The sequence below is a fragment of the Cherax quadricarinatus genome, chromosome 5, assembly GCF_038502225.1.
Source record: "Cherax quadricarinatus isolate ZL_2023a chromosome 5, ASM3850222v1, whole genome shotgun sequence".
Lineage (NCBI taxonomy): Eukaryota > Metazoa > Arthropoda > Malacostraca > Decapoda > Parastacidae > Cherax > Cherax quadricarinatus.
Genome location: NC_091296.1, coordinates 43,920,461 through 43,945,792, shown reverse-complemented (window position 1 = coordinate 43,945,792; position 25,332 = coordinate 43,920,461). Strand labels below are relative to the sequence as shown.

The following is a 25,332-nucleotide window of genomic DNA, read 5'->3' as shown; positions in this document are numbered from 1 at the left end:
TGGACTGGTGAAGTATGGTGATACAGAGTACAAGGCAACACTGGACTGGTGAAGTATGGTGATACAGAGTACAAGGCAACACTGGACTAGTGAAGTATGGTGGTACAGAGTACAAGGCAACATTGGACTGGTGAAGTATGGTAATACAGAGTACAATGCAACACTGGACTGGTGAAGTATGGTGATACAGAGTACAATGCAACACTGGACTGGTGAAGTATGGTGATACAGAGTACAAGGCAACACTGGACTGGTGAAGTATGGTGATACAGAGTACAAGGCAACACTGGACTAGTGAAGTATGGTGATACAGAGTACAATGCAACACTGGACTGGTGAAGTATGGTGATACAGAGTACAAGGCAACACTGGACTAGTGAAGTATGGTGATACAGAGTACAATGCAACACTGGACTGGTGAAGTATGGTGATACAGAGTACAAGGCAACACTGGACTAGTGAAGTATGGTGATACAGAGTACAAGGCAACACTGGACTAGTGAAGTATGGTGATACAGAGTACAAGGCAACACTGGACTAGTGAAGTATGGTGATACAGAGTACAAGGCAACACTGGACTGGTAAAGTATGGTGATACAGAGTACAATGCAACACTGGACTAGTGAAGTATGGTGATACAGAGTACAAGGCAACACTGGACTAGTGAAGTATGGTGATACAGAGTACAAGGCAACACTGGACTAGTGAAGTATGGTGATACAGAGTACAAGGCAACACTGGACTGGTAAAGTATGGTGATACAGAGTACAATGCAACACTGGACTAGTGAAGTAGTATACAGAGTGCAACACTACAGATGGTGATACAAGGCAACACTGGACTAGTGAAGTATGGTGATACAGAGTACAAGGCAACACTGGACTAGTGAAGTATGGTGATACAGAGTACAATGCAACACTGGACTAGTGAAGTATGGTGATACAGAGTACAAGGCAACACTGGACTAGTGAAGTATGGTGATACAGAGTACAATGCAACACTGGACTAGTGAAGTATGGTGATACAGAGTACAAGGCAACACTGGACTAGTGAAGTATGGTGATACAGAGTACAATGCAACACTGGACTAGTGAAGTATGGTGATACAGAGTACAAGGCAACACTGGACTAGTGAAGTATGGTGATACAGAGTACAATGCAACACTGGACTAGTGAAGTATGGTGATACAGAGTACAATGCAACACTGGACTAGTGAAGTATGGTGATACAGAGTACAAGGCAACACTGGACTAGTGAAGTATGGTGATACAGAGTACAAGGCAACACTGGACTGGTGAAGTATGGTGATACAGAGTACAATGCAACACTGGACTAGTGAAGTATGGTGATACAGAGTACAAGGCAACACCGGACTGGTGAAGTATGGTGATACAGAGTACAATGCAACACTGGACTAGTGAAGTATGGTGATACAGAGTACAAGGCAACACCGGACTGGTGAAGTATGGTGATACAGAGTACAAGGCAACACTGGACTAGTGAAGTATGGTGATACAGAGTACAAGGCAACACATTATGTACTTGTGTAATCTTTTAACTACCGCCCATAGGATGGGTATGGGGTACATAATAAAGGGACGGGGCACTGCAATATACAGTTTCAACAATATATAATGTTATACCAAGCAACCACTGTGAAAGAATACTGAAGTTCCAAGCGCTTTCGTGACTTCTCACATTATCAAGGAACTATGATATTACCTGTTTACTGTGATCTTATTGCATTATATATTTACATAATATACAATGTTATGTAAATATATACAATTATAAATTCAAAAAGTACCAGAAATTACTATTAGAAACACATATTTGCTCAGTTTACAGCTAAAAACATAATGGCTTTAAATATAACAGGCGCTGTCTACACCACGGCCCGGTCTGTGACAAGGCCTCGTAGTGGATCAGGACCTGATCAACCAGGCTGTTACTGTTGGCCGCACGCAAACCGAATTACGAACCACAGCCGGGCTGGTCAGGTACTGACTTTAGGTGTCAGTCCAGCACCGTCTTGAAGAGAGCCAGGAGTCTATTGATACTCCCCCTTATGGATGATGGGAGGCAGTTGAATAGTCTTGGGCGCCTGACAATTGCTGTGTTGCCTCTTAGGGTACTCATGGCGCCCCTGCTTTTAAATGGGGGGGATGTTACATCGCCTGCTAATTTTTTTGCTTTTGTAGGGAGTGATTTCCGTGTGCAGATTTAGGACTAGTCCCTCTAGGATTTTCCAAATGTATATTATCGTGTATCTTTCTCACCTGCGTTCCAAGGAGTTCCTAGTAATTTTGGTGCCATAAGGTACTTATACGTGTGGTAAAAGTTCTCTGTATATTCTCCAGGTCTGCAATTTTACCTGCCTTGAAAAACTCTTAGGACTCATGCAATGTTAGTTGACTCTGTTGTTCAAGGTTCTCTCAGTGTTGTTCAAGGTTCTCTCAGTGTTGTTCAAGGTTCTCTCAGTGTTGTTCAATTATTATTATTACAATCAAGGGGGAAGCGCTAAACCCGGAGGATTATACAGCGCCTGGGGGGGGATGTGGAAGGCATTCAGGCTTAATTTGGGGAGCTGGAGCACAGATCCAATTCCCTAAATCAAGAGCCCCTCACCAACATCAAGGAACCTTCCTTGAGGGGAGTGTTGTTCAAGGTTCTCTCAGTGTTGTTCAAGGTTCTCTCAGTGTTATTCAAGGTTTTTACATTTAGTTTACTATTACACTGTGCATTCTATGGTATAATTAACTCTTTTTGTACTTAAAAATCTTAAAAAACAATATTTACATTCAGTTTGTAGGGGTCTGGAACGAATTAATCATATTTACATACAATCTAGTGGGGAAATTAGGTTTGGGTCACGGCCAAATCGGGTCGTGACCAGAGTTTTGGAACGAATTATGGTTGTGACCAGAGGTTCCACTCTATGTTTAAAGATGTATGTTTTTCATTTATGTTAATATAAAAATTAATAATTTTGTGCTAAAAGAACTGTTGAAACCCATGAATGGGTCACAATGTATATAATGTATATTACTTGTTCATATAATTTTATATTGCTTATATTTGCGATAATAGCTAAATCGTAAATATATTGCTTTATATTATTATTTGACTTAGTTACTTTTATTAGGTAGGATGTAACATTTATATATATTTTTCAGTGCTCATAGTTCAAGTCTTGATTGTCTAACTACTGTAATTATCGCTCATTGCTCGTTTCCCTGCTGGCTTCTGTGTCGCTAGGCAGCAGCTGTCCATGGAGCAATCATGTGATCGAGGGGGGTGTTCACACCTCGCCTGGAGTAGTCAGTCTGGGCTAGACTCTTGGTGGACGTATTCCTGACAAGACATGCCTAACTCTCCCTTATTGGCCCTTGTTGGAAGATCGTCTCTGTCACTTTCTTGTTGTTGGTTCTGTAGAACTCTGTTCACAGAACATAGCCTAGACTTAGTGATTTTCGATGTTGTACTGAGGTTGTGTGTCGCATAGACACTCTGAGCAACTCAGGTCCTGAGCTGTAGCTTCTGACCTAATTTGTACTGGTATCTGTGCACTGTCACAGTCGGAGATTTTCTTATGCTGAACTTAGATTCAGTAGTATGGGAGTTTTGTGACTTTTGTGGAGGATCCGCAGATGGTCCCTACTTAGTGTCATTATATTATCTCCTTGTTCCTGATTCTGTGTCGCAGTTGCTTGTTATATTGTTGTTCGGCTTATCAGTCGTTTTATTGTTCAAACAAGCTGTTCTGATTGCCAGGTTGGTCAAGAAATTAGTTGATGTGAGGACTTTGTCAGTCACTGGTTCAAGTCTAGTCGAATCGTGAGACATAGCGAATTACTTAGAGCACTTGCACACATTCACACAAACTTATATATATATATATATATATATATATATATATATATATATATATATATATATGCAATAAGATCACAGTAAACAGGTGATTTCAAAATATGCAAAACAACCACTCTGAAAGAATAGAGAAATTCCAAGCGCTTTCGTGACTACTCACATTATCAAGGAACTATGAAAGTGAAGCATCCAAGGAAGCTGGCCGACCCCTTATATAGCTTCCTTGGATGCTTCACTTTCATAGTTCCTTGATAATGTGAGTAGTCACGAAAGCGCTTGGAATTTCTCTATTCTTTCAGAGTGGTTGTTTTGCATATATATATATATGTGTATTATTAAATGTTAATGTACCAGACGGTACTTAAGACGTATAAATGTGATATGTGCCTTCAGCACAATATTTCTGTACAAGAGAGAAGTGTAGGAACTTGTATCCTATATTATATTCAATTGATTAATTTCATTTACTTTGATCTTATACCTCTAGACTTCGTCATTAATAAATTTATTAAATTTTAATTTCTCTAGTTAGTAGCCTACCAGTTGTAATCCTGAAGAACTAATAATTCTTACTGAATTCTAATGGATAATTGGACCAGGATACTGACTAATTGTTATGAAAACCCAGTAACAGGCTGGATGCTAGAAGGGCAGTCCTTTCTAGTATTCACTGGAGATCTCTATGCTTATTAGAAATCGCGTTTTTTGTAACAAGAACCTTAGAAAACTTAACCATATAACAAGCACAATTTAATTTAGGCTAATACAACTAAATATAGTTTAGATAAGTTTACAATAATTTAATAATTAACAAACACAATTAAATTTATTTTTTTTTTTAGGTTCAGAATGATTTTTGAGAAATTATTGCATTCACAAATTTTCGCTTGCCTTATTCGACAAGAAGAGCATTGCTATTTAAGCCAAAATCGCAGGTTTTGCTTGTTTGGCAAGACACACACACACACACACACACACACACACACACACACACACACACACACACACACACACACACACACACACACACACAGAAACACCCTGTACACTGTGGACATTAGGCCCATATTGGAGTATGAGCACCTGTTTGGAACCCACACCTAGCAAAGCACGTAAAGAAACTAGACAAAGTGCAAAGGTTTACACAAAGATTAGTCCCGGAGCTAAGGGGTATGTCCTACGAAGAGAGGTTAAATTAAGGTTTCCCATCCTCACAGTCTACCCCACTAACCCCTACTCTGGCCCACAAGAGACCTTCACTCCACCCAGGCATTCCCCCCCAGCCCCTACCCCCACCCACCTACGGACCACTCTAGCCCTCTAGACCCTCTGCCACCAAAAGGAAGTGAGTATTCACTCTCTCCCTTTTTTTTTTTTTTTTTTTTTTTTTTTTTTTTTTTTTTTTTTTTTTTTTTTTTTTTTTTTTTTTTTTTTTACACAGTGTTTGACAAGATTAAGGATCCCTAGCTTTATTGACAAGCTATTTACAGGTTAAGGATTCCTAACTTTATTGACAAGCTAAGAGCTGTTACCTACATCATCTCATTTGAAAGCATTTTTATTGTTATGAGACATACAAGTAGGGAAAAGGATGAAGTTGGAGCCATCTGTGGGCCAGCATTTTCATTTGATCAACTGACTTTATCTCGTTCACATCATTATGCTGTACGAATGTGTCCCATACTCGAGTCATCCTGGGTATATATGATCTCAGATGGAGTGATGTTCTGGAGAAGGGTACAGCCAGAGTGAAGTTGCTGCTTTCTGCCCGTCTTGTGGCATAAAAGCTTGTTTCACGCTGTCCTCGAAGTGGATCCAAGTGTGGTACTTTGACAATATTGGCCTTGTACATAACAGTAAGGCCACCCACATCCCTCCTGTGTTGAAGGCTCTGCTGAAATGACAGATCTATCCAGGATGGGTCCAGGCGAGAGATGAGATGTCTTGCTCTGTTCTCTACTCTGTCAAGCAGTCGCAGATGAGAGGAGGGGGGCAGGCAAACCAAGAAAGTGGAGCATGCCCAAGGTGTGAGCGTATCTGTGCCTCGTACAGAATCTTGCAACCCCTACTGTCAAGCAGATGCAAGATACGGCGAAGTGCTGTAAGCTTCCTGGCTGCCTTGTTTGCAAGATTTACAACATGGTTCTTCATGGTTAGTGTGACATGCAAAGAGTACGTAACCTTTATTCAGCGCATGTACACACCCTCATTTACAGGCTATCTCCCCCAACTAGCGAACCAGGTTGCTAAGAGTTGATGATGGGGCCCCGTCGTTCAACTAGTGACCAGGTTCCAGCCAATAAGAAGATGGTTTTGGCAAACGCAGAGGTTATGTGGGTACCACTCTCCTGTCTGCCCTTGTCATTCCCATTCTAGAGCTGGTTGAAGCACGGTCTGCTATCTTGTGGCTTCTATTTCTGCCTTGCTTACGGTGGAGTGCACTATACTTATCACTGTACATAGTGTACATATTGCTGTTCTAAATTGGTGAAGGATAATATAAGTCTAAACTTTTTCTGCTGTGTTTATTTTGCTCCCATTACACCCGGGATAACAGGCCATTTGGAATCCTGGGTTGTAATAGTTAGTTTGAAGTCATATTTCACCCCAAGGATATCAACTTCTTCTCCAGGTGCCAACACCCTCCCATTCATCCTTACTACTGCACCAGCATTACCATCATGGTGTCTAGGGACGATCATCATTTGCATTTTCTTAGATGCAAATGTTACCATCCATTTCCCCAAGCTGATATAGCTCTTAGCTGGTGATTGATGTAGCTTAGAGCAGCTGGCATTTCTTCTCTTGGATAAGTGAATGTCAGTGTACAGTCGTCTGCATATGCATGTGATTCTGGGACGAGATGAAGAAGGTCGTTGAAGTAGACATTCCATATCAATGGTCCCATCACGCTTCCTCATGGAACACTTGCCCCAATAGGATGTCTTGCTGATTCCGTTCCATTGAGATCTACCATGAAGGTAATCACTGAGGAGACATAGTGTAGAGCCTGCAATTCCCAGTGCTTGAAGTTTTGCTAAGAGGCCCTGGTGTCACACCCGGTCGAAAGTGCCAGCAATGTCTAGTGCTACCACACAGCTGACTTTGGATTCATCCAGTGACTGGTGCCACTTAGTGGAGAGGTTTGACAACAGATCAGCAGCAGAGTAACCTTTCCTGAAGCCATATTGACGATCACAAAGTAGTGAGTGGTACTCAAAAAACTCTGTCATTTGTCTTGAGATTATTGTCTCCAGGATCTTCTCTCACTCTCTCTTCCTCTCTCTCTCTTCCTCTCTCTCTTCCTCTCTCTCTCTTCCTCTCTCTCTTCCTCTCTCTCTCTCTTCCTCTCTCTTCCTCTCTCTCTCTTCCTCTCTCTCTCTTCCTCTATCTTCCCCTCTCTCTCTTCCTCTCTCTCTCTTCCTCTCTCTCTCTTTCTCTCTCTTTCTCTCTCTTCCTCTCTCTTTTTCTCTCTTTCTCTCTCTCACTTTCTCTCCCTCTCTCTCTCCCCCTCTCCCCTCTACCTTTCCCTTCTCTCTCACTCTTTCCCCTCTCCCTTTTCTCTCACTCTTTCCCCTCTCCCTTTTCTCTCCCTCTTGCCCCTCTTTTCCTTCTTCCCTTCCACCCCTTTGTCCCTCTAGAAAAAAAAATGGTAGCTCAGAGGGAGACTCAAAGATCCCAGGGATCAGAGGGGAATGGTTCTGGTAATGAAGAATGGATGGAAAAGTAATGCAAAGGGATGGAACAAGAATGGGAGAGAAAACTAGGAGAGCTTTCTGAAAAAATGAGACAGAGCTTTCTGTGAAATTGGAAAAGAGGTTGGAGGAGGAGAAGAAGAACTAGGAGTCCCAAGTCAAAGCTGCAGTAGCCAGGATAAGGGTCCTAGAATATGAGGTAAATAGGCTGAAGCAAGCTACTGGGGTACTGACCAGAGGAAGCACAGCCACTGAAGCTGGTACACCCCTACTGAATGAGGGACCCCAACAGGAAGGAGACATAACTTACTCTAAGGTCTTATCAGCCTTATCAGCCCACCATGCAGTGCCAAGGAATGAAGGGGGAGAACAGCTGGGCGCAGGTGGTGAGGGGGACAGTTCGTATGCAGAGGTCTGATCATGCCACCAAGAGCTAGAGGAAAAAATAAGGGAGAAAATGGCCATGTACAGATAAGAACCAGACACACACAGGAAAAGGCAATGGGAGGAGAAGAGGGTGATGTCAGTGTTTATTCATGGGCTTCAGGAAAGTGAGGGAAGGACACACTGAAAGATGGAAGGCAGAAAGACAGGAGATTGATAACATCAAAGAAATAGGTGAAGAGGAAATGTCTGAGATTGTAAATTTTCAGAGAATTAGGGGGGTACTTGTAGGGAAGAAAATGACCAATCAAGCCGATTTTCAGGATAGAAACAATGCAAAACAGGATCCTCCAAGAGAAACCATTGTTGAAGGAATCGGCAGCATACAACAGGGTGTTCCTAGACCGACACAGAACAAAAACAGAATGACAGCAGCTGAGGGAGGGAACACAAAAGCGAAAGGAACTAGGAGGATAGACAAGGACAGAATCAGCAGAGAACAACCAGTGCAGGGCAAAGAAACTCAAGCACGCACAGAACAACCCCGAGAACACCACAACCAATCATGCTATCCCAACATAGACCACACTCACAGCCCCCACCCCATACTATGCTGTAGAATCCCGCAATACACTGCAAGGTCCCTCACCCCTCACAGACCTCCCCAAAACACAGTGTTGGAGAGGAAACTGAAGTTATGGTACACCAACGCTGATGGAATAACAAATAAGTAGGAGGAGTGGCATGAAAGAGTCAAAGAGGCATCACCAGATATCATATCTCTCACAGAAACCAAGCTCACAGGGATAATAACAGATAACACGGCTGATCAAAAACCGATGGGATTGTGACGAGCTGGAGAGAGGAGACAGAGAAGCATGAGATTACATAGTACTAACGCTTCAGTCTGGAGGTCCCAAGGTGGTAATTGCGGTGATGTATAAACCACCACAGAACAGCAGGAGGCCAAGGCAAGAGTATGATGAGAGTAATAGAGCAATGGTTGACACACTGGCTGAGGTGGCTAGAAGGGCAAAGCTACTGATCATGGGCGACTTCAACCACTAGAAAATCGATTGGGAGTACTTGGAGCCACATGGGGGCCAAGAAACGTGGAGGGCTAAGATGATGGAGGTGGTACAGGAAAACCTCATGTACCAACACGTAAGGGACACTATGAGAGAGAGAGAGAGAGAGGGGGGGGGGAGAGGATGAACCAGCGAGACTAGACCTAGTATTCACCTTAAGTAGTGCAGATATTGAGGACATCACATATGAAAGACCCCTGGGGGCCAGTGATCATGTGGTTTTAAGCTTCGAATACATAGAGTTACAAGTGGAGGGGGAAGCAAGAAAGGCCCGATGAATGAAGCCAAACTACAAGAAAGGGGACTATGCAAGCATGAAGAACTTCCTCAACAGGGTGCAGTGGGACAAAGAACTGGCAGGGAAGTCAGTGGACGAGTTGATGGAATATGTGACAACATGCAAGGAACATGAGGAGAGGTTTGTACCCAAGGGTAACAGGAATAATGAAAAAGCCAGGATGACCCCATGGTTCACCCAAAGGTGCAGAGAGGCCAAAACCAAGTGTGCTAGGGAATGGAAGAAGTATAGAAGGCAAAGGATCCAGGAGAATAAGACCAGTCGTAGAGCCAGAAATGAATATGCACAGGCAAGACGGGAGGCCCAAAGGCAATATGAGAATGACATAGCAGCAAAAGTCAAATCTGACCCAAAGCTGTTGAACAGCCATGTCAGGAGGAAAACAACAGTCAAGGACCAGGTAATCAGGCTGAGGAAGGAAGGGAAGTCACAAAAAACGACTGCAATGTGAGGAGCTTAACATGAGATTCAAAGAAGTATTCATAGAGGAGACAGAAGGGCCTCCAGAAAGGCTGAGAGGTGGGGTACACAACCAAGTGCTCGACACAATACACACAACCGAGGAAGAAGTGAAGAGGCTGTTAAGCAAGCTAGATACCTCAAAGGTGATAGTGCCGGATAACATCTCTCCATGGGTCCTGAGAGAGGGAGCAGAGGCATTTTATGTACCACTAACAATTAATTATCTTCACCACATCTATCGAAACAGGACGAGTACTGGAAGTATGAAAGACAGCAAATGTAGTCCCAATTTTTGAAAAAAAAAGAAGAGACATGAAGAATTAAACTACAGAACAGTGTCAATGACGTGTATAGTATGTAAATTCATGGAGAAAATTACCAGGAGAAGAGTGGTGGAGCACCTAGAAAGGAATGAGCTTATCAACGACAGCCAGCATGGTTTGAGGGATGGGAAATCCTTTGTCACAAACCTACTGGAGTTCTATGACAGGGTGACGGTGGCAAGACAAGAGAGCTAGGGGTGGGTAGATTGCATTTACTTGGACTGTAAGAAGGTGTCTGACACAGTTCCACACAAGAGATTAGTGCGGAAACTGGAGGACCAGACAGGGATAACAGGGAAGGCACTATAATGGATCAGGGAATACCTGTCAGGAAGACAACAGCGAGTCATAGTGAGGTGTCAGTGGGCACCTGTAACGAGCGGGGTGCCACAGGGATCAATTCTAAGACCGTTGCCGTTTCTGGTATTTGTGAACGACATGACGGAAGGAATAGAATCCGAAGTGTCCCAGTTTGCAGATGATGTGAAGTTGAGAAGAATAATTCAGTCGGACAAGGACCAGGCAGAACTACGGAGGGATCTGGACAGACTGCAGGCCTGGTCCAGCAACTGGCTCCTGGAGTTCAACCCCACCAAGTGCAAAGGCCTGAAGATTGGGGAAGGGCAAACAAGACAACAGACGGAGTACAGTCTAGGGGGCCAGAGCCTACACGCCTCACTCAAGGAAAAGGATCTTGGTAAGTGTATAACACCGGGCACATCTCTTGAGGCGCACATCAACCAAATAACTGCTGCAGCATACGGGCGCCTGGTAAACCTAAGAACAGCATTCCGACATCTAAATAAGGAGTAATTCAGGACCCTGTACACTGTACGTTAGCTCATATTGGAATATGCAGTGCCAGTTTGGAACCATCACATAGCCATGCATGTAAGGAAACTAGAGAAAGTGCAAAAGTTCGCAACAAGACTAGTCCCTGAGCTAAGGGGTATGTCTTACGAGGAGAAGTTAAGGGAAATCGACCTGACGACACTGGGAGACAGGAGAGAGGGGATATGATAACGACATAAAAAATGCTGAGAGGTATAGAGGTGGACAGACAGGATGTTCCAGAGATGGGGCACAGCAACAAGGGGTCACAGTTAAAAGTTAAACTCAGATGAACCACAGGGATGTTAGGAAGTATTTCTTCAGTCACACAGTTGTCAGGAAGTGGAATAGCCTGGGTAGTGATGTACTGGAGGCAGGATCAATACACAGCTTTAAGAAGAGATATAATAAAGCTAACGGAGCGGGAAGAGTGACCGGGTAGCGGCCAGTTGAAAAGGCGGGGCCAGGAGTTGTGACTCAACCCCGCAACCACAACTAGATGAGTACAGTTATACCAGTACTAGATCACACAGCTAAGCAAGTACTGAAATACGTAGTTAACAAGTAACCGAGTCCACAGACAAGTACTGGAGCACACAGCCATGCAAGTACTGGAGCACACAGCCACACAAGTACTGGAGCACACAGCCAGACAAGTACTGGAGCACTGTTACACTCCCTAGGTTGTTACCACTCAGTTTCCTTCTGGTTAGAGCATAACAACAATGGTCAGAGAGGTTGGGGTAATAATAGTAATCATCCGGAAATCTTATTTTAATGAAGTATATTTATAATACAACATAAAGCCAATAATAATACTACACGAATTATCGTATATAAGTTATGAATGCTTGTTTGTTCTATATTGGCTGAAATATATATACAAGGCTTTCATAACACGGTTAGGGCGAGATCCTAGACATAAAATGTGTACAGATATTACTTTAGTGAATAATGTCTTATTTCCCATAAGGAAGCAGTCAGAATACAACAGAATAAGTCCAGGCCGGATAATCAACCTTGGCCAGTTACCAGAGACGAGCAGGAGTGTTCTCGTTGGCTGTCACTTCTTCACTACTCGTCCCTCAACCTTGAGCATAGAGGTCAGGTGGGTCACGTGACTCACCAACACTCAGTAGAGTAGTTGACCAAAAAAAGGGGGGGAAAGGGGGGTGTAACCACTGAATACAGATTAACCATACACCAGTACACTGGAGCACATATCCAGAAAAGTACTGGAGCATATAACCAGGCAAGTACTGGAGCATACAGCCAGACAAGTACTGGAGCATACAGCAAGACAAGTACTGTAGCATACAGCCAGACAAGTGAGACAAGTACTGGAGCATACAGCCAGACAAGTACTGGAGTACACAGCCAGACATGTAATGGAACACACAGCCAGACAAGTACTGGAACATACAGCCAGACAAGTACTGGAGGAGACAGCCAGACAAGTGAGACAAGTACTGGAGCATACAGTCAGACAAGTACTCGAACATACAGCCAGACAAGTGAGACAAGTACTGGAGCACACAGCCAGACAAGTACTGGAGTACACAGCCAGACCAGTAATGGAACACACAGCCAGACAAGTACTGGAGCATACAGCCAGACAAGTGAGACAAGTACTGGAGCATACAGCCAGACAAGTACTGGAGTACACAGCCAGACAAGTACTGGAGCACACAGCCAGACAAGTACTGGAGCACACAGCCAGACAAGTAATGGAACACACAGCCAGACAAGTACTGAAGCATACAGCCAGACAAGTACTGGAGCATACAGCCAGACAAGTGAGACAAGTACTGGAGCATACAGCCAGACAAGTACTGGAGTACACAGCAAGACAAGTACTGGAGCATACAGCCACACAAGTACTGGAGCATACAGCCAGACAAGTACTGGAGTACACAGCCAGACCAGTAATGGAACACACAGCCACACAAGTACTGGAGCATACAGCCAGACAAGTGAGACAAGTATTGGAGCATACCGACAGACAAGTACTGGAGTACACAGCCAGACAAGTACTGGAGCACACAGCCAGACAAGTACTGGAGCACCCAGCCAGACAAGTACTGGAGCATACAGCCAGACTAGTACTGGAGCACACATCCAGACAAGTACTGGAGCATATAACCAGACAAGTACTGGAGCACACAGCCAGACAAGTACTGGAGCACACAGCCAGACAAGTACTGCAGCATACAGCCAGACAAGTACTGGATCATACAGCCAGGCAAGTACTGGAGCATACAGCCAGACAAGTACTGGAGCATACAGCCAGACAAGTACTAGAGCATACAGCCAGACAAGTACTGGAGTACACAGCCAGACAAGTACTGGAGCATACAGCCAGACAAGTACTGGAGTATACAGCCAGAAAAGTACTGGAGCATACAGCCAGACAAGTACTGGAGCATACACCCAGACAGGTACTGGAGCATACAGCCAGACAAGTACTGGAGCATACAGCCAGACAGGTACTGGAGCATACAGCCAGATAAGTACTGGAGCATACAGCCAGACAAGTACTGGAGCACACTGTCAGACAAGTACTGGAGCACACTGCCAGACAAGTACTGGAGCATACATCCAGACAGGTAATGAAGCATATAGCCAGAAAAGTACTGGAGCATACAGCCAGACAAGTAATGGAGCATGCAGCCAGACAAGTACTGGAGCACAGTGCCAGACAAGTACTGGAGCATACAGCCAGACAAGTACTGGAGCATACAGCCAGACAGGTACTGAAGCATATAGCCAGACAAATACTGGAGCATACAGCCAGACAAGTACTGGAGCACACAGCCAGACACGTAATGGAGCACACAGCCAGACACGTAATGGAACACACAGCCAGACAAGTACTGGAGCATACAGCCAGACAAGTACTGGAGCATACAGTCAGACAAGTGAGACAAGTACTGGAGCACCCAGCCAGATAAGTACTGGAGCATACAGCCAGACAAGTACTGGAGCACTCATCCAGACAAGTACTGGAGCATATAACCAGACAAGTACTGGAGCATACAGCCAGACAGGTACTGGAGCATACAGCCAGATAAGTACTGGAGCATACAGCCAGACAAGTACTGGAGCACACTGTCAGACAAGTACTGGAGCACACTGCCAGACAAGTACTGGAGCATACATCCAGACAGGTAATGAAGCATATAGCCAGAAAAGTACTGGAGCATACAGCCAGACAAGTAATGGAGCATGCAGCCAGACAAGTACTGGAGCACAGTGCCAGACAAGTACTGGAGCATACAGCCAGACAAGTACTGGAGCATACAGCCAGACAGGTACTGAAGCATATAGCCAGACAAATACTGGAGCATACAGCCAGACAAGTACTGGAGCACACAGCCAGACACGTAATGGAGCACACAGCCAGACACGTAATGGAACACACAGCCAGACAAGTACTGGAGCATACAGCCAGACAAGTACTGGAGCATACAGTCAGACAAGTGAGACAAGTACTGGAGCACCCAGCCAGATAAGTACTGGAGCATACAGCCAGACAAGTACTGGAGCACTCATCCAGACAAGTACTGGAGCATATAACCAGACAAGTACTGGAGCATACAGATAGGCAAGTACTGGAGCATACAGCCAGACAAGTACTAGAGCATACAGCCAGACAAGTACTAGAGCATACAGTCAGACAAGTACTGGAGTACAGAGCCAGACAAGTACTGGAGCATACAGCCAGACAAATACTGGAGCATACAGCCAGAAAAGTACTGGAGCATACAGCCAGACAAGTACTGGAGCATACTGCCAGAAAGGTACTGGAGCATACAGCCAGACAAATACTGGAGCATAAAGCCAGACAAGTACTGGAGCATACAGCCAGACAAGTACTGGAGCATACAGCAAGACAAGTACTGTAGCATACAGCCAGACAAGTGAGACAAGTACTGGAGCATACAGCCAGACAAGTACTGGAGTACACAGCCAGACACGTAATGGAACACACAGCCAGACAAGTACTGGAACATACAGCCAGACAAGTACTGGAGCAGACAGCCAGACAAGTGAGACAAGTACTGGAGCATACAGCCAGACAAGTACTCGAACATACAGCCAGACAAGTGAGACAAGTACTGGAGCACACAGCCAGACAAGTACTGGAGTACACAGCCAGACCAGTAATGGAACACACAGCCAGACAAGTACTGGAGCATACAGCCAGACAAGTGAGACAAGTACTGGAGCATACAGCCAGACAATTACTGGAGTACACAGCCAGACAAGTACTGGAGCACACAGCCAGACAAGTACTGGAGCACACAGCCAGACAAGTAATGGAACACACAGCCAGACAAGTACTGAAGCATACAGCCAGACAAGTACTGGAGCATACAGCCAGACAAGTGAGACAAGTACTGGAGCATACAGCCAGACAAGTACTGGAGTACACAGCCAGACAAGTACTGGAGCATACAGAAAGAGAAGTACTCGATCATACAGCCAGACAAGTGAGACAAGTACTGGAGCATACAGCCAGCCAAGTACTGGAGTACACAGCCAGACCAGTAATGGAACACACAGCCACACAAGTACTGGAGCATACAGCCAGACAAGTGAGGCAAGTATTGGAGCATACCGACAGACAAGTACTGGAGTACACAGCCAGACAAGTACTGGAGCACACAGCCAGACAAGTACTGGAGCACCCAGCCAGACAAGTACTGGAGCATACAGGCAGACTAGTAATGGAGCACACATCCAGACAAGTACTGGAGCATATAACCAGACAAGTACTGGAGCACACAGCCAGACAAGTACTGGAGCACACAGCCAGACAAGTACTGGAGCATACAGCCAGACAAGTACTGGAGCATACAGCCAGGCAAGTACTGGTGCATACAGCCAGACAAGTACTGGAGCATACAGCCAGACAAGTACTAGAGCATACAGCCAGACAAGTACTGGAGTACACAGCCAGACAAGTACTGGAGCATACAGCCAGACAAGTACTGGAGTATACAGCCAGAAAAGTACTGGAGCATACAGCCAGACAAGTACTGGAGCATACACCCAGACAGGTACTGGAGCATACAGCCAGACAAGTACTGGAGCATACAGCCAGACAGGTACTGGAGCATACAGCCAGATAAGTACTGGAGCATACAGCCAAACAAGTACTGGAGCACACTGTCAGACAAGTAGTGGAGCACACTGCCAGACAAATACTGGAGCATACATCCAGACAGGTAATGAAGCATATAGCCAGAAAAGTACTGGAGCATACAGCCAGACAAGTAATGGAGCATACAGCCAGACAAGTACTGGAGCACAGTGCCAGACAAGTACTGGAGCATACAGCCAGACAAGTACTGGAGCATACAGCCAGACAGGTACTGAAGCATATAGCCAGACAAATACTGGAGCATACAGCCAGACAAGTACTGGAGCACACAGCCAGACACGTAATGGAGCACACAGCCAGACACGTAATGGAACACACAGCCAGACAAGTACTGGAGCATACAGCCAGACAAGTGAGACAAGTACTGAAGCATACAGCCAGACAAGTACTGGAGTACACAGCAAGACAAGTACTGGAGTATACAGCCAGACAAGTACTCGAACATACAGCCAGACAAGTGAGACAAGTACTGGAGCATACAGCCAGACAAGTACTGGAGTACACAGCCAGACCAGTAATTAGAACACACAGCCACACAAGTACTGGAGCATACAGCCAGACAAGTACTGGAGTACACAGCCAGACCAGTAATTAGAACTCACAGCCACACAAGTACTGGAGCATACAGCCAGACAAGTACTCGAACATACAGCCAGACAAGTGAGACAAGTACTGGAGCATACAGCCAGACAAGTATTGGAGTACACAGCCAGACAAGTACTGGAGCACACAGCCAGACAAGTACTGAAGCACCCAGCCAGACAAGTACTGGAGCATACAGCCAGACAAGTACTGGAGCACTCATCCAGACAAGTACTGGAGCATATAACCAGACAAGTACTGGAGCATACAGACAGGCAAGTACTGGAGCATACAGCCAGGCAAGTACTAGAGCATACAGCCAGACAAGTACTAGAGCATACAGTCAGACAAGTACTGGAGTACAGAGCCAGACAAGTACTGGAGCATACAGCCAGACAAATACTGGAGCATACAGCCAGAAAAGTACTGGAGCATACAGCCAGACAAGTACTGGAGCATACTGCCAGAAAGGTACTGGAGCATACAGCCAGACAAGTACTGGAGCATAAAGCCAGACAAGTACTGGAGCATACAGCCAGACAGGTACTGAAGCATATAGCCAGACAAGTACTGGAGCATACAGCCAGACAAGTACTGGAGCATACAGCCAGACAAGTACTGGAGCACACTGCCAGACAACTACTGGAGCATACAGCCAGACAAGTACTGGAGCATACAGCCAGAGGTACTGAAGTATATAGCCAGACAAGTACTGGAGCATACAGCCAGACAAGTACTGGAGTACACTGCCAGACAAGTACTGGAGCATACAGCCAGACAAGTACTGGATCATACAGCCAGACAAGTACTGGAGTACACAGCCAGAAACGTAATGGAACACACAGCCAGACATGTACTGGAGCATACAGCCAGAAAAGTACTGGAGCATACAGCCAGACAAGTACTGGAGGATACAGCCCGACAAGTACTGGAGCATACAGCGAGACACGTACTGGAGCATACAGCCAGACAAGTACTGGAGCACACTGCCAGACAACTACTGGAGCATACAGCCAGACAAGTACTGGAGCATACAGCCAGACAGGTACTGAAGTATATAGCCAGACTAGTACTGGAGCATACAGCCAGACAAGTACTGGAGTACACTGCCAGACAAGTACTGGAGCATACAGCCAGACAAGTACTGGATCATACAGCCAGACAAGTACTGGATCATACAGCCAGACAACTACTGGAGTACACAGCCAGACACGTAATGGAACACACAGCCAGACATGTACTGGAGCATACAGCCAGAAAAGTACTGGAGCATACATCCAGACAAGTACTGGAGGATACAGCCCGACAAGTACTGGAGCATACAGCGAGACACGTACTGGAGCATACAGCCAGACAAGTACTAGAGCATACAGCCAGACAGGTACTCCAGCATACAGCCAGACAAGTACTGGAGCATACAGCCAGACAAGTACTCGAGTACACAGCCAGACATCTACTGGAGCATACAGCCAGATAAGCACTGGATCATACAGCCAAAAAAGTACTGGAGCATACAGCCAGGCAAGTACTGGAGCATACAGCCAGACACGTACTGGAGCAGTCAGCCAGACAACTACTGGAGCATACAGCCAGACAAGTACTAGAGTACAGAGCCAGACATGTACTTGAGCACACAGCCCGACAAGTACTGGAGCATACAACCAGACAAGTACTAGAGCATACAGCCAGACAAGTACTAGAGTACAGAGCCAGACAAGTACTGGAGCACACAGCCAGACAAGTACTGGAGCATACAGCCAGACAAGTACTGGAGCACACAGCCAGACAAGTACTGGAGCATACAGCCAGACAAGTACTGGAGCATACAGCCAGACAAGCACTGGAGCATACAGCCAGACACGTACTGGAGCATACAGCCAGACATGTACTGGAGCATTCAGCCAGACAAGTACTGGAGCATACAGCCAGACAAGTACTGGAGTAGAGAGCCAGACAAGTACTGGAGCCTACAGCCAGATAAGTACTGGAGCATACAGCCGGACAAGTGCTTGAGCATACAGCCAGACACGTACTGGAGCATACAGCCAGACATGTACTGGAGCATGCAGCCAGACAAGTACTGGAGCATACAGCCAGACAAGTGCTGGAGTACAGAGCCAGACAAGTACTGGAGCATACAGCCAGATAAATACTGGAGCATACAGCCAGATAAGTACTGGAGCATACAGCCAGACAAGTACTGGAGCATACAGCCAGACAAGTACTGGAGTACAGAGCCAGACAAGTACTTGAGTATACAGCCAGATAAGTACTGTAGCATACAACCAGATAAGTACTGGAGCATGCAGCCAGACGAGTACTGGAGTACAGAGCCAGACAAGTACTTGAGTATACAGCCAGATAAGTACTGTAGCATACAGCCAGATAAGTACTGTAGCATACAACCAGATAAGTACTGGAGCATGCAGCCAGACGAGTACTCGAGTACACAGCTAGAAATGTACGGGAGTATACAGTTAATAACGATGGGTCACAAAGTTCCATCTTGCACTCTTTAAGAACCATTGAAAAACGTTCAGGAATCCGATAGTTATTTGATCATTCTACAGAATGGGAAAAAAGACGATTTGAAAACTAACATGATATTCAAAAGACTGAGAAAACACATACGAATGTCATTAAGACTGTCATGCAAAAGAAGAAAATTTAGAAATAATGTTAAAGCAGTTTTAAAGAGAGATTCGACAGGGTCCACTAGGCAGACAAAGAGCAAGATTCAACCTTCCCATCTCTCATCCGCAACTAGGCAGACTAGGAGCAAGATTCAACCTTCCCATCCCTCACCCGCCACTAGGCAGGCTAGGAGCAAGATTCAACCTTCCCATCCCTCACCCGCAACTAGGCAGACTAGGAGCAAGATTCAACCTTCCCATCCCTCACCCCGCCACTAGGCAGGCTAGGAGCAAGATTTAACCTTCCCATCCCTCACCCGCCACTAGGCAGACTAGGAGCAAGATTCAACCTTCCCATCCCTCACCCGCCACTAGGCAGGCTAGGAGCAAGATTCAACCTTCCCATCCCTCACCCGCAACTAGGCAGACTAGGAGCAAGATTCAACCTTCCCATCCCTCACCCCGCCACTAGGCAGGCTAGGAGCAAGATTTAACCTTCCCATCCCTCACCCGCCACTAGGCAGACTAGGAGCAAGATTCAACCTTCCCATCCCTCACCCCGCCACTAGGCAGGCTAGGAGCAAGATTTAACCTTCCCATCCCTCACCCGCCACTAGGCAGACTAGGATCAAGATTCAACCGTCCCCTCCCTCGCCCGCAACTAGGCAGACTAGGAGCAAGATTCAACCTTCACATCCCTCACCAGCCACTAGGCAGACAAGGAGCAAGATTCAACCTTTATTTATTTATTTATTTATTTATTTCCAATTTGTGCACACATACAGAGGTACAAAAAAAATACAGATAAGAGCAGTATGCCAAAGCCACTTATACTATGCATAGCATTACGGGCTGGCTTAAAATTAACTTAAGATTAACTAAGCAATGATTATTATTATTATTATAATCAAAAAGAAGCGCTAAGCCACAAGGACTATACAGCGCTGCTACTAAGCAATGATGAAATCAGTGATAAAACATTAATGTAAACAGATAACTATAAAGCACAAGTGAGTATTACAAAGACAGGTCATATGGTTGCATTCAGTTAGGTAGTGATTCTGTTAGGTAGTGTATTTAAAAAATAATAAAGTTAGATTGGGTTTTAGGTTTAACATTTATGTGATATAATTGTGAGAAACATTTAAGATATACAATTTATAATGTTCAGTTATTCAGTATTTATTTGGTTTTGGGTGAGTAAGTAATCTTTGAGAAGAGACTTGAATTTATAAACAGGTTGTGTTTCTTTTATATTTACAGGTAATGAATTCCAGATTTTAGGGCCTTTTATGTGCATTGAGTTTTTGCATAGTGTGAGATGGACACGAGGAACATCAAAGAGTGATCTGTGCCTTGTGTTATGGTCATGTGTTCTGTTGAGGTTGGCAAGGAGATGTTTGAGGGGAGGGTTAATATCAGAGTTAAGTGTTCTATGTATGTAATAGGTGCAGTAATAAGTATGGATGTTTTGTATGGTGAGTAGGTTTAGTGTATTGAATATTGGTGGAGTGTGCTGCCTGTAGTGAGAATTTGTTATCATTCTAACTGCAGCCTTTTGTTGGGTAATTAGTGGTCTGAGATGGTTAATTGTTGTTGAGCCCCATGCACAAATTCCATAGGTGAGATAGGGGTAAATAAGAGAGTGATATAGGGCCAGGAGGGCTGACTGTGGAACATAGTACCGTATCTTCGATAGTATGCCTACAGTCTTGGAAATTTTCTTAGAAATTTGATGTATATGTGTATGAAATTTGAGTCTATTATCAAGGTGGATTCCTAAGAATTTTCCCTCTGTTAGTTTTGTGATAGGTGATCCATTTATCATTATGTTAAGAGGGACATCTGTAGCTCTGTTACCAAACTGAATGAAGTAGGTTTTGTCAATGTTTAGTGTAAGTTTGTTAGTCCTCATCCAGGTAGATATTTTCTGTAATTCGGTATTTACAGTATTGGCTAGCGTGACTGGGCTCGGGTGAGAGAAGACGTATGTAGTGTCATCTGCAAATAGTGTGGGTTTGAGTAATTGCGAAGCATTTGGAAGGTCATTTATGTATAGGAGAAAGAGAAGAGGGCCAAGGACACTTCCCTGTGGGACACCAACTGTAATTGGTTGTGCAGAAGAGTTTGCCCCATTTGCGTACACATATTGGCTTCTGTTGCTGAGGTAAGACTTGAGGTAGTTGAGGGAGTGCCCTCTTATACCATAGTGTGACAATTTTACGTGGAGCAAGTCATGGTCAACTGTATCAAAAGCTTTACGTAAGTCAATGAAGATCCCCAGTGGGACTTCTTTTTTCTCTATTGCAGTGTATATATGTTCTAGCATGTGTATAATAGCATCATTAGTATTTTTATTAGGCCTGAATCCAAATTGGCAGGGGTTGAGTATGTTTTGGGAGATAAGGTAGGAGTGGATTCGTTTATGTATTAATTTTTCGAAGATTTTTGAGAGAGGGTGTAAGTTGGATATTGGCCTATAGTTATTCAACTCTGTTTGGTCTCCTCCTTTGTGGATCGGGGTGACCCTTGCTATTTTGAGTACTGTAGGGAAGGTGGAGGATTCAATGGATTTGTTAAAGAGTGTTGCAATGATTGGTGTTAGCACTTGTGACACTTTTTTGTATATAAGGGGTGGTAAGGTATTTAAATCTCCTGCCTTGTTTTTTAGTGCGTTGATAATAAGGGAGACTTCGTATGGGTTAGTCGGAGCTAGGAACAGTGTGTTCGGGTAGTTGCCGGTGAGGTAGTCATTTGGTGGGGTATCTGAGCTTGGGATTTTATTGGCAAGGTTTTGTCCTATAGTGGAGAAGAAATCATTGAGTCTGTTTGCTGTTTCTGTTGGTGGGAGTTGGGGTTCATCTGTTTTTGCTAATTTTATTTCGCTATTTCGTGATATCTTTTTTGTTCCCAGAATTTCTGATAGGGTTTTCCAGGTCTTTTTTATGTCACCTCGTAAGTTGGATAATCTGTTCTCATAATACAATTTTTTTGCCCTTCTTATCAGGCTGGTTAGGATTGACGAGTAACGTTTTGTTTGGTCTCTGGTTATGTGACCCATTCTGTACTGTTTTTCATATTGGTGTTTTGTATTTATGGATTTGAGAATGCTGGGTGTTAGCCAGGGACTGTTCAGTCTCTTTGCTGTCATCTGTTTAGTTTTTTTAGGGCAGTGCTTGTTATAGAGGTATTGGGTTTTTTTTAGAAAATTATTAATACATTCGTCAATATCTGTATAGGTTTCTAGCTCAGTGTGCCAATCAATGTTTGCTATTGCTGTTGTGAAGTTATTAATGGCTGCCTCATTGTGAAGTCTGAAGGTGACTTTAGTAGTGTCTTGGGGTAGTTTACCAAGAGTTGTTATGAGGAAAGTAGGGTAGTGGTCTGTGGTATTATCTGTAATTATGCCTGATTTTAAAGGGGATATGGTGTTGGTCCAGATGTGGTCAAGTAGGGAAACACTAGTCTCTGTAACTCTTGTAGGTTTTGTTACTGTTGGTAGTAACATACAGTTACTCATTGTGTTTGTGAATTCAGTAACGTGTGGGTCCTGGTCTTGCAGGAGATTTATATTGAAGTCACCTGAGAGTAGTAAGTGATCTTTGTTCATGCGTGCATCAGTTATCATACTTCCTAGATTTTGACTAAATTGGCTAATGTTTGACTGTGGAACTCTGTAGATGTTTATCAATGTGAGAGGTTTTTGTAGGTACTTTGATTTGAATTTAGCTATTATATATTCCCCATGTTCATCCCTTGTGCAAGTATTAGTGATACATTCTAGTTGGTCTGAGTAGTATATGGCTGTGCCACCCCCTTGTTGATCTGGCCTACAGTTGTGTATGGCTGTGTAACCAGGAATGGCATAGACATCTGTACTATCAGGCTTTAGCCAGGTTTCAGTTAGTGTAATGATGGACATATTGGCATGTAAGGAATTTAGTAATGCTATGAGGTCATCGTAATGCTTGCTTAAAGATCTGATATTGTAGTTAAATATAGTTATGTTGTTGTTGGCACTGAGAAGTGCCTTTGATTGTTCTGCAGTGTAGTAATTACAGTTACTGTTTGATTCATTTAAGTCATTAAATAAGAGGTTGGTATCAGGATCAATGCTTGTAATCATAAGATTTGTAGTGAATCTATAGTTTGAATTAAGTATAAAACAAAGTAAATAGTCTTAAGCTAAAAAATAGCACCTGGATTATTTAACAAATGTAAAATAATGAGCTAAGGGACTAATACAAATAAAGTGATGATCAAATAGTGGAGCTTGGGAATATGATAGTAGATAGTACTATAAAGGTAATTTTTTAAAGTTAGAATTATAGTATAAAATTATAATATAAAAGGGACTAATATAGGTTGTGGTGACGATAAAGTGGTAATCAAAAAAATGAGCTTTGGAATATAATGGCAAAATTGTGAACTTATTCTACTTTAGCACCTAAGAATAGCACCTTGATTATTTTAACAATTGTGAATATATAAACTAGGATAGTTATATAAAGCTAAAATAAAGGAGAAAACATATAAGGGACTAAAATTAAGTAATGGTAAGCAAAGTTAAATGGGCAGATGGTAGGAATTATAATATAAACTTATAATATAAAAATACAATTTGAAATGGTACTTGCAATTGCACTACTAGGCAGACTAGGATCAAGATTCAACCTTCCCATCCCTCACCCGCAACTAGGCAGACTAGGAGCAAGATTCAACCTTCCCATCCCTCACCCGCCACTAGGCAGACTAGGAGAAAGATTCAACCTTCCCATTCCTCACCCGCAACTAGGAAGACTAGGAGCAAGATTCAACCTTCCCATCCCTCACCCGCCATTAGGCAGACTAGGAGCAAGATTCAACCTTCCCATTCCTCACCTGCAACTAGGAAGACTAGGAGCAAGATTCAACCTTCCCATCCCTCACCCGCCACTAGGCAGACTATGAGCAAGATTCAACCTTCCCATCCCTCACCCGACACTAGGCAGACTAGGAGAAAGATTCAACCTTCCCATTCCTCACCCGCAACTAGGAAGACTAGGAGCAAGATTCAACCTTCCCATCCCTCACCCGCCATTAGGCAGACTAGGAGCAAGATTCAACCTTCCCATTCCTCACCTGCAACTAGGAAGACTAGGAGCAAGATTCAACCTTCCCATCCCTCACCCGCCACTAGGCAGACTATGAGCAAGATTCAACCTTCCCATCCCTCACCCGACACTAGGCAGACTAGGAGAAAGATTCAACCTTCCCATCCCTCACCCGCCACTAGGCAAACTAGGAGCAAGATTCAATCTTCCCATCCCTCACCCGCAACTAGGCAGACTACGAGCAAGATTCAACCTTCCCATCCCTCACCCGCAACTAGGCAGACTATGAGCAAGATTCAACATTCCCATCCCTCACCCGCCACTAGGCAGACTAGGAGCAAGATTCAGCCTTCTCATCCCGCACCCGCCACTAGGCAGACTAGGAGCAAGATTCAACCTTCCCAACCCTCACAAGGTACTAGGTAGACTAGGAGCAAGATTCAACCTTCCCACCCCTCACCAGCCACTAGGTAGACTAGGAGCAAGATTCAACCTTCCCATCCCTCACAAGCCACTAGGTAGACTAGGAGCAAGATTCAACCTTCCCATCCCTCACCAGCCACTAGGCAGACTAGGAGCAAGATTCAACCTCCCCTTCCCTCACCAGCCACTAGGCAGACTAGGATCAAGATTCAACATTTCCATCCCTCACCAGCCACTAGGCAGACTAGGAGCAAGATTCAACCTTCCCATCTCTCACCCGCAACTAGGCAGACTAGGAGCAAGATTCAACCTTCCAATCCCTCACCCCCACTAGGCAGACTAGGAGCAAGATTCAACCTTCCCATCCCTCACCAGGCACTAGGCAGACTAGGATCAAGATTCAACCTTCCCATCAGTCACCAGGCACTAGGCAGACTAGGAGCAAGATTCAACCTTCCCATCCCTAACCAGCCACTATG

The 25,332-nt window shown here is 44.4% G+C and overlaps 1 protein-coding gene across 6 annotated transcripts in view; it reads right to left on the bottom strand.

Moving 5' to 3' along the window:
• The window catches only part of LOC128684764 (collagen alpha-1(I) chain), a 195,684-nt gene that overhangs the window by 169,529 nt on the left and 823 nt on the right, over window positions 1–25,332 (bottom strand). The window lies entirely within an intron of this gene.